The following is an 11,460-nucleotide window of genomic DNA, read 5'->3' as shown; positions in this document are numbered from 1 at the left end:
AACAAACTACAGGTGGAAAAAGCTGCCTAAGTAGGATCCCCAATCAGAGACAACAATAGACAGCTGCCTCTGATTGGGAACCATACCCGGCCAACAAAGAAATAGAAAACATAGATTGCCCACACTAGTCACACCCTGACCTAACCAAATAGAGAATAAAAAGGATCTCTAAGGTCAGGGCGTGACAGGTAGATTAATATTTTAAATCATAGATGGACACATCTCACCATCCCTCCTACTGTCTCTCCTCTATATCAACCCATTCATCCCCCTCTCTCTTCTCTCCTCCCCTTTCAGAGTTAATATGTTCTGCATCTTTTCTAGATTAACAATCATCAAAAACGTCATGCTTAATTACATACATGTACAGTATCTATGTTATGTTGAAAAGTGCAGTTTGACCGAAATCTTACCTGTGAGAATTCCTAAATTCATATCCACCGGATGTGTACCAAACTCACTAAAAGTGGCAGTGATAAAGCCTCTCTTGAAAAGGCCAAACCTTGACCCGGAAAATATAAAAAACTATCGGCCTATATCAAATCTTCCATTCCTCTCAAAAATTTTAGAAAAAGCTGTTGCGCAGCAACTCACTGCCTTCCTGAAGACAAACAATGTATACGAAATGCTTCAGTCTGGTTTTAGACCCCATCATAGCACTGAGACTGCACTTGTGAAGGTGGTAAATGACCTTTTAATGGCGTCAGACCGAGGCTCTGCATCTGTCCTCGTGCTACTAGACCTTAGTGCTGCCTTTGACACCATCGATCACCACATTCTTTTGGAGAGACTGGAAACCCAAATTGGTCTACGCGGACAAGTTCTGGCCTGGTTTAGATCTTACCTGTCGGAAAGATATCAGTTTGTCTCTGTGAATGGTCTGTCCTCTGACAAATCAACTGTACATTTCGGTGTTCCTCAAGGTTCCGTTTTAGGACCACTATTGTTTTCACTATATATTTTACCTCTTGGGGATGTTATTCGAAAACATAATGTTAACTTTCACTGCTATGCGGATGACACACAGCTGTACATTTCAATGAAACATGGTGAAGCCCCAAAATTGCCCTCGCTAGAAGCCTGTGTTTCAGACATAAGGAAGTGGATGGCTGAAAACTTTCTACTTTTAAACTCGGACAAAACAGAGATGCTTGTTCTAGGTCCCAAGAAACAAAGAGATCTTCTGTTAAATCTGACAATTCATCTTGATGGTTGTAAAGTCGTCTCAAATAAAACTGTGAAGGACCTCGGCGTTACTCTTGACCCTGATCTCTCTTTTGACGAACATATCAAGACTGTTTCAAGGACAGCTTTTTTCCATCTACGTAACATTGCAAAAATCAGAAATTTTCTGTCCAAAAATGATGCAGAAAAATTAATCCATGCGTTTGTTACTTCTAGGTTAGACTACTGCAATGCTCTACTTTCCGGCTACCCGGATAAAGCACTAAATAAACTTCAGTTAGTGCTAAATACGGCTGCTAGAATCCTGACTAGAACCAAGAAATTTGATCATATTACTCCAGTGCTAGCTTCCCTACACTGGCTTCCCGTTAAGGCAAGGGCTGATTTCAAGGTTTTACTGTTAACCTTTAAAGCGTTACATGGGCTTGCTCCTACCTATCTTTCCGAGTTGGTCCTGCCGTACATACCTACACGTACGCTACGGTCACAAGACGCAGGCCTCCTAATTGTCCCTAAAATTTCTAAGCAAACAGCTGGAGGCAGGGCTTTCTCCTATAGATCTCCATTTTTATGGAACAGTCTGCCTACCCATGTGAGAGACGCAGACTCAGTCTCAACCTTTAAGTCTTTACTGAAGACTTATCTCTTCAGTAGGTCATATGATTGAGTGTAGTCTGGCCCAGGAGTGTGAAGGTGAACGGAAAGGCTCTGGAGCAACGAACCGCCCTTGCTGTCTCTCCAGGGCCGGTTCCCCTCTCTCCACTGGGATTCTCTGCCTCTAACCCTGTTACTGGGGCTGAGTCACTGGCTTGCTGGTGCTCTTTCATGCCGTCCCTAGGAGGGGTGCGTCACTTGAGTGGGTTGAGTTACTGACGTGAACTTCCTGTCTGGGTTGGCGCCCCCCCTTGGTTGTGCTGTGGTGGAGACCTTTGTGGGCTATACTCGGCCTTGTCTCAGGATTGTAAGTTGGTGGTTGAGGATATCCCTCTAGTGGTGTGGGGGCTGTGCTTTGGCAGAGTGGGTGGGGTTATATCCTTCCTGTTTGGCCCTGTCCGGGGGTTTCTTCGGATGGGGCCACAGTGTCTCCTGACCGCTCCTGTCTCAGCCTCCAGTATTTATGCTGCAGTAGTTTATGTGTCGGGGGGCTAGGGTCAGTTGGTTATACCTGGAATACTTCTCCTGTCTTATCCAGTGTCCTGTGTGAATTTAAGTATGCTCTCTCTAATTCTCTCGTTCTCTCTTTCTCTCTGAGAACCTGAGCCCTAGGACCATACGTCAGGACTACCGGGCATGCTGACACCTTGCTGTCCCCAGTCCGCCCGGCCTTGCTGCTATTCCAGTTTCAACTGTTTCTGCCTGCGGTTACGAAACCCCTACCTGTCCCAGACCTGCTGTTTTCAACTCTTAATGATCGGCTATGAAAAGCCAACTGAGATTTATTCCTGATTATTATTTGACCATGCTTGTCATTTATGAACATTTTGAAAATCTTGGCTCTCTCTAATTTTCTCCTTCTCTCTTTCTCTCGGAGGACCTGAGCCCTAGGACCATACGTCGGGACTACCGGCCGTGGTGACTCCTTGCTGCCCCCAGTCCGCCTGGCCTTGCTGCTATTCCAGTTTCAACTCTTCTGCCTGCGGTTATGGAACCCCTACCTGTCCCAGACCTGCTGTTTTCAACTCTTAATGATCGGCTATGAAAAGCCAACTGAGATTTATTCCTGATTATTATTTGACCATGCTTGTCATTTATGAACATTTTGAAAATCTTGGCTCTCTCTAATTTTCTCCTTCTCTCTGAGGACCTGGGCCCTAGGACCATGCGTCGGGACTGCCGCCCGTGGTGACTCCTTGCTGTCCCCAGTCCGCCTGGCCTTGCTGCTATTCCAGTTTCAGCTGTTCTGCCTGCGGTTATGGATCCGCCACCTGTCCCAGACTTGTTGTTTTTCAACTCTTAATGATCAGCTATGAAAAGCCAACTGAAAATTATTCATGATTATTATTTGACCATGATTGTCACTTATGAGCATTTTTGAACATCTTGGCATAGTTCTGTTATAATCTCCACCCGGCACAGCCAGAAGAGGACTGGCCACCCCTCATAGCCTGGTTCCTCTCTAGTTTTCTTCCTAGGTTTTGGCCTTTCTAGGGAGTTTTTCCTAGCCACCGTGCTTCTACACCTGCATTCTAGCTGTTTGGGGTTTTAGGCTGGGTTTCTGTACAGCACTTCGAGATATTATCTGATGTACGAAGGGCTATATAAAATAAAATTGATTGAAAATTGATTGATAAAATACCTAAATTCTCAAAGTGATTTTCTAACGGAGCATTTTTCACCCTGCATTTTAACACTTAATTCAATAGTTTCAAAGTTCTCTATTCTGTCACCATTCAAGGTGATAAAACGACACATGCTAATCAATTACCCTGATGACACCAATATATCCCCTCCTGTAATATAGGCAAAGACAATGATGTGCTGTAGTATGAGGATGTTCCCACCATCCTTATTTATGTTGACTGATTTAACCAATCCCCCTGTAATCTGTTGGAAACCCACCAGTAACACAGCACCTTCAGGTGGCCCAGATATGTGGTGATAGGAGGACTCTATTTGATGCATGTGTAACAAAGGTAATTAGGCCCTGAGTTTGCGAGGTGTTATTAAAATGCTAAACAGTTTAAGGGCTGGACAACATGACAATATAAACCTCATCAGGATGTGGGAGGGACGGACAGAGGGAGAAAATTGAACACGTCTGATTTGTATTCGCTGTGGGTGAATGTTATTTCATACATTACAGAATGCAATATTCCTATGGATCATTATTGTCCAAATGAACTCTATGCTGATATATTCACTCTCCCCTACCTGTAGTGGTTTGATTGTTCCCTTGCCAGTAATATTTATTATTTTTGGTGAATTCAAACAAATAGGTCTAGTCTAAACATGCTGCGTCACATTTCAACAGTAATGAAAATTTGCTGCAGAAAAAATGTTTTATTAATTGATCATAGTATAGCTTTTGCTACATTGAAATGTTCATTAGGCCAACTGGCTCTTCAGAGATCCAAGGGCAGCTCGGTCTCTACTGTCAACATGTAGTCATAAAGAGCTGCAAGTTCCAGCAGCTTTGCATCCTCATTGGCATTATCAGTAGCAGTGGTAGAGGAGTCAGCCATATCCTTCAGCTCATTGTCATCTTCATACTCAGCGATGAGGTCTTTCAGGCTGGTCTCACTGATGGATTTCTCCATAGAGGTGTCTGTTAGGTTGGAGATCAAATCTTTAGCAGAGTCATCCTTCACATCCTCATCAGTAATGATCATGTCCTTAGTGCTCTCAGGGGTCAGTGCCATGTCAAGAGTGGAGGTCTTGGTAATGGAGTCTGACGGGTGAACATCTATCATGGTCTCCGATGAGACCATGGAGGTCTGGCTCTGAGAGGCTGCAGTGGTCTGTGTGTCTGTGTTCATATCTGTTGTCTGTGTTTCCACCTGCGCATGTGTCGAAGTGCTGGTGGAAGATGGCTTTCTTTCTGTCCTAGCTGCCGTAGACGAGGTGGTCAGAGGGACTCCAGGTAGCTGCCACTCCAGCGGGAGGACGGCCAGGTTCCTAGCCAGGGATACCTGGGAGAGGGAGCTCTACTCGGAGGAAAAGGGGGGTTAGGTTGAGGTCAGAGGGGAAATTGTCGAGATGTTTGAATCTCTGTCTGTCCGTATAGTAATTTAGGTTTCAGTAACTTACGTTGGCACGTGGTAGAGTCGGAGAGTCAGGTCTTATGTAAATTTCCTCCACAGGGGTCTTCACTTGCCGGGGTGTCCTTCGATTTTCCTGCATAACACAATTGTAACACCCAATGATAACACAGCATTATGGGAAAGATCTTTTGCTCACAATAAAATATGATACAGCATGTTTGGTTGTCTCACAGAGTTAGGTCTTTGTCCCAAATTAGTTCCCTTGTCTGTTTCTGGTGTTGTACTTATGGGTTTGTGGTCTTGAGATGATTTCAACAGCTGAACTTCAGTACGGTCTTTCTCCCTCCCCACCTTTCCATTACTCTTGTTCTTTACCCTTTTGGTTGTAACATCACCTCCAGACACGTCCGAGCCTGTGTAGATGAGACATTTTGATTTTGAAGACACGTTCTTCCAAGTGGAGCCAATCTTATTCTATTTCTAATCAGCAGACACCCCATAACACTCACCAGTATCAGATGCATTGTCTTTGTCCTGGTCCTTTCTACTCAGTCTGTTCTGAGAGAGACCAGTCTTCCTCAGCTTGACTTTCCCACCACAGCAGAAGAGAGTGAACATCTGCATTGCTGCGACAGCTAGATGGATGCTCTTCTTCTTCTCTTTCTGCTGGGTCTCCTTTGCTTGATCCTCAGAAGAGACCTCAGTGTCGCAATCAGTACATCAGTTATAAATCTATTGATATTTCAAACTACAATATCATTTTTGAATATATGTAGCCAATGAGCTCTAGCTTGATTGACAACAAATATTATTTCCTAAGTGTGTTTCCATGTCAAAATGTTACCCCATAATAACTAGCGTTAGTGCTGTCTGTGATCCTTGGGACGTCCCTACCCTAAACCCTAACCTTAACCCATACCCTAACCTTAACCCCTACCATAACTATTTCAATTTCAACGTCAAAGGTCAGAGTTGGGACGTTCCATGGATTCTGTTTAGACTTTTCCTAATAACTATTAGGGCCTACCCCATCCGAAGGGGCATTGTGACATTATCACATTTGTCAAGCCATGTCAAAGGATCAGATTCAACACAATATGCTGTGTTTTCCTTATTGTGGTCATTATCAATTGTCAAATGCTTTGGTTAATCCTCATTAATAAACAAGTTTGGATGTCTTACCGAGTTAGGTCTTTGTTTAATGTCTTTTTCTTTTTCCGGTGTCGTTCTACATTTGTGGTCCTGAGATTCAATGCAATATTTCTCTCCCCCAACCTTTCCTTTACTCTTGCCCTTGATCCTTTTCACGTCACCTCCAGAGTAGTCCAAGCCTGTAAGTGAAACATTTCTAAGACACATGACCTGTTTTTTTCCAAGTGAAGCCTAAATAATTGTACTATGTAGCAGCACTAATCACTATACACGTCCTAACACTCACCAGTATCAGAGTCATTATTGTTGTTCGTATCATGTATCGTTGTTCCCTTTCTCCCCTCACCACTCTGGGAGGGATCAAAGGGGTTTTTCTTCACCTTGACGCAGCTCAGCAGTGTAAACAACTGAAGAAAGGTCAGGGCTTGAGGGATCCTCTTCTTCTTCTTGGGTTTATCTTTATGTTCCTGTGTCTCCTTTGGTTTCTCCCTGTGGGATACCTCAGGGACAGGGTCACTTAGTCTCTGACCCATGTCACGACAAGGTAGTGTAATGTTGGAATCAATCAAATCAGTTATAGGTTGAGAGATCGTCCGAATGTAGCTAATGAGCTCTACCTGAGCTTGTCTGACAGTTTCAATGTGGTCTGAGATTGTGACATAAGTGTGTTTCCGTGGCAACATGTTACCTCATAATGTTCCCTTATAATAACTAGTGCTCCATCCCTGGTAACGGGGCATTGTGACATCATCAAGTTAGTTACCTATCCACATATCCACCCAGAACACTGGAACAGCCTATTTCTATAGACCTAGTCTGCCTGTATGTCTGTATTTTCCTGCTGTAGGAAACTGGATCAAATTAAGATCCAGCAACTGTATGTCTGTCTCTCTCTTTCCTTCTCTCTACCTCTCTCTCTCTGTCTGTACTCATACTCAACCTCTGCCTTCACCCTATTGCATTAGTTTATTTTCTCATCATTTGCCTGCATCATGTTGCAAGGAGAGAGTGTCTGAGCACAGGTCAATCACTCCACATTGAGTGTGATTATACAGTTGATTATCAAGTGCCACATTCACCAGACTACTACTGTTGGCAATCAGAATACATGCTTGTTGTAGTCCAAGAGTCGACTCAGTGAATACATGCAGCCCAGTGGGCAAGAGTCATGGCAACACGTCTATTCATACGTCCTCTATGTCTGCACTATTAAAAGCAGATCGCAGCCACAAGTAGCGTAAGAGATAGCAAGCCTCCCTGGCTCAGCGCCTATTAGTGTCAGCTTTTAAGTGCTACATGTCAGCCTGATAATTACTCTGTGTGTCATCCGCTGAGGCGATTAGTGATAAAAGCTCACACAACATGATAGGCTAACACCTTTGTAGGCACCTGGATGCATCACAGTAGTTTATCCATTTCACTCAGACCACTAACGACAGGTTTGCAGGTATGCACGCACAAACACACACCACATGCACACACACACACACACACACACACCACATGCAAACACACACACACACCACATGCAAACACACACACACACACACACACACACACACACACACACACACACACACACACACACACACACACACACACACACACACACACACACACACACACACACACACACACACAAACGCTCATATATATGCATTTGCAACCACGCATGCATGCCTAGAAACGCATGCACACACACATTACTGAAGACACGGACACACACACACTGTCCATCATGTCCTATGAGCAGGGTAAAGACAGGGCCAGCAAAAACAGCAGCTGACAGACCGCAATAATGCCTGGCTGTCAAATCAAATGTATTTATAAATCAAATCAAATGTATTTATAAAGCCCTCCTTACATCAGCTGATATCTCAAAGTGCTGTACAGAAACCCAGCCTAAAACCCCAAACAGCAAACAATGCAGGTGTAGAAGCACGGTGGCTAGGAAAATCTCACTGGAAAGGCCAGAACATAGGAAGAAACCTAGAGAGGAACCAGGCTATGAGGGGTGGGCAGTACTCTTCTGGCTGTGCCGGGTGGAGATTATAACAGAACATAGCCAAGATGTTTAAATGTACACAGATGACCAGCAGGGTCAAATAATAATAATCACAGTGCTTACCAAGGGTGCAGCAGGTCAGCACCTCAGGAGTAAATGTCAGTTGGCTTTTCATAGCCGATCATTCAGAGTATCTCTACTGCTCCTGCTGTCTCTAGACAGTTGATAACAGCAGGTCTGGGACAGGTAGCTCGTCCAGTGAACAAGTCGGGGTTCCATAGCCGCAGACAGAAAAGTTGAAACTGGAGCAGCAGCACGGCCAGGTGGACTGGGGACAGCAAGGAGTCATCAGGCCAGGTATTCCTGAGGCATAGTCCTAAGGCTAAGGTCCTCCAAGAGAAAGAAAGAAATAATTTTTTAAAATGTTTTAATTTAATTTTTTTATTTGCTTTCTAATGATCATGATCTTTTCCTCAAAGAAGTTCATGAATTTATTACTGCTGAAGTGAAAGCCATCCTCTCTTGGGGAATGCTGTTTTTTAGTTAGCTTTGAGACAGTATCAAAAATAAATGTAGGATTTTTCTTATTTTCCTCAATTAAGTTGGAAAAATAGGATGATCGAGCAGCAGTAAAGGCTCTTCGATACTGCACGTTACTGTCTTTCCAAGCTAGTCGGAAGACTTCCAGTTTGGTGTGGCGCCATTTCCGTTCCAATTTTCTGTAAGATGGCTTCGGAGCTCGGGTGTTTTCTGTATACCAGGGTTTGGTACACATCAGCAACTAGCTGTTTCTTATGACAAATGTTTTTAGTTTTTAGGGGTGCAACTGCATCTAGGGTATTGCACAAGGTTAAATTGAGTTCCTCAGTTAGGTGGTTAACTGATTTTTGTCCTCTGACATCCTTGGGTAGGCAGAGGGAGTCTGGAAGGGCATCAAGGAATCTTTGGGTTGTCTGAGAATTTATAGCACGACTTTTGATGATTCCTGGTTGGGGTCTGAGAAAATAATTTGTTGCGATTACAAACGTAATAAAATGGTGGTCCGATAATCCTGGACTATGAGGAAAAACATTAAGATCCACAGCATTTATTCCATGGGACAAAACTAGGTCCAGAGTATGACTGTGACAGTGAGTAGGTCCAGAGACATTTTGGACAAAACCCACTGAGTCGATGATGGCTCCAAATGCCCTTTGGAGTGGGTCTGTGGACTTTTCCATGTGAATATTAAAATCACCAAAAATGTGAATATTATCTGCTATGACTACAAGGTTCGATAGGAATTCAGGAAACTCAGTGAGGAACGCTGTATACGGCCCAGGAGGCCTGTAAACAGTAGCTATAAAAAGTGATTGAGTAGGCTGCATAGATTTCATGGCTAGAAGCTCGAAAACGGCAGGGTTTCTTTTGTAAATTGAAATTTGCTATCGTAAATGTTAGCAACACCTCCGCCTTTGCGGGATGCACGGGGGATATGGTCACTTCAAATAAAAATGACATCTGCAATGTTAGACAATGAAAAGTAATGATTCACTTTCTAATAGGAAATACAAAAATGAAATCTTCTCTTCACTGATTTGAAGCAGACAATTCAGTCAGAGTACAAACAGAGACATTTTCAAAAATTACTTGTTTCCCGAGACAGTACAGAAAGTAGAAAAAAATAACAAATGAGAACTGCAAGGAGGTGAGGCCTCATTTAACACAGTAAATTCATCAGGCTTAAGTCATGTTTCAGTCAGGCCAATCACATCAAGATTATGATCAGTGATTAGTTCATTGACTATGACTGCCTTTGAAGTGAGGGATCTAACATTAAGTAGGCCTATTTTGAGATGTGAGGTATCACGATCACTTTCAATAATGGCAGGAATGGAGGAGGTCTTTATTCTAGTGAGATTGCTAAGGCAAACACCGCCATGTTTAGTTTTTCGCAACCTAGGTCGAGGCATAGACACGGTCTCAATGGGGATAGCTGAGCTGACTACACTGACTGTGCTAGTGGCAGACTCCACTAAGCTGGCAGGCTGGCTAACAGCCTGCTGCCTGGCCTGCACCCTATTTCATTGTGGAGCTAGAGGAGTTAAAGCCCTGTCTATATTGGTAGATAAGATGAGAGCACCCCTCCAGCTAGGATGGAGTCCGTCACTCCTCAACAGGCCAGGCTTGGTCCTGTTTATGGGTGAGTCCCAGAAAGAGGGCCAATTATCTACAAATTCTGTCTTTTGGGAGGGGCAGAAAACAGTTTTCAACCAGCGATTGAGTTGTGAGACTCTGCTGTAGAGCTCATCACTCCCCCTAACTGGGAGGAGGCCAGAGACAATTACTCGATACCGACACATCTTTCTAGCTGATTTACACGCTGAAGCTATGTTGCGCTTGGTGACCTCTGACTGTTTCATCATAACATCGTTGGTGCCGACGTGGATAACAATATCTCTATACTCTCTACACTCGCCAGTTTTAGCTTTAGCCAGCACCATCTTCAGATTAGCCTTAACGTCGGTAGCCCTTCCCCCTGGTAAACAGTGTATGATCGCTGGATGACTCGTTTTAAGTCTAATAATGCGGGTAATGGAGTCGCCAATGACTAGGGCTTTCAATTTGTCAGAGCTAATGGTGGGAATCTTCGGTGTCTCAGACCCCGTAACGGGAGGAGTAGAGACCAGAGAAGGCTCGACCTCAGACTCCGACTCGATGCTTAATGGGGAAAACAGGTTGAAAGTTTCTGTTGGCTGAATGAGCGACACCGGTTGAGCATTCCTACACAATTTCCCTCTAGAAGCCATGAGAAAGTTGTCCGGCTGCGGGGACCGTGCGAGGGGATTTGTACTAACGTTACTATCTGTACTTACTGGTGGCACAGACGCTGTTTCATCCTTTCCTACACTGAAATTACCCTTGCCTAACGATTGCGTCTGAAGCTGGGCTTGCAGCACAGCTATCCTCGCCGTAAGGCGATCGTTTTCCTGTATATTATGAGTACAGCGACTGCAATTAGAAGGCATCATGTTAATGTTACTACGTAGCTTCGGCTGTTGGAAGTCCTGACGAACCATGTCCAGATAAAGCATTCAGAGTGAAAAAGTTGAACGAAAAAAAGTTAAGTGATGTCACGTTCCTGACCTTGTTTTCCTTTTTTATAGTTGTGTTTAGTGGGTCAGGACGTGAGCTGGGTGGGCAGTCTGTGTTGTTTGTTCTATGTTAAGTGTCAGTGTTAATTGACCTTGAATGGCTCTCAATCAGAGGCAGGTGGTTTACGTTTTCCACTGATCGAGAACCATATATAGGTAGGTTGTTTCACATTGTTTGTTGTGGGTGGTTGTCTTCCATGTCTGTGTCTGTGCACCACACGGGACTGTTTCGGTTTGTTCGTTCGTTTGTTGTAGTCTGTACCTGTTCGTGCGTTCTTCGTGT

This window comes from Salvelinus fontinalis, chromosome 35, assembly GCF_029448725.1.
Source record: "Salvelinus fontinalis isolate EN_2023a chromosome 35, ASM2944872v1, whole genome shotgun sequence".
In the NCBI taxonomy this organism is placed as follows: Eukaryota; Metazoa; Chordata; class Actinopteri; order Salmoniformes; family Salmonidae; genus Salvelinus; species Salvelinus fontinalis.
Note: the sequence above shows the minus strand (reverse complement) of the source record.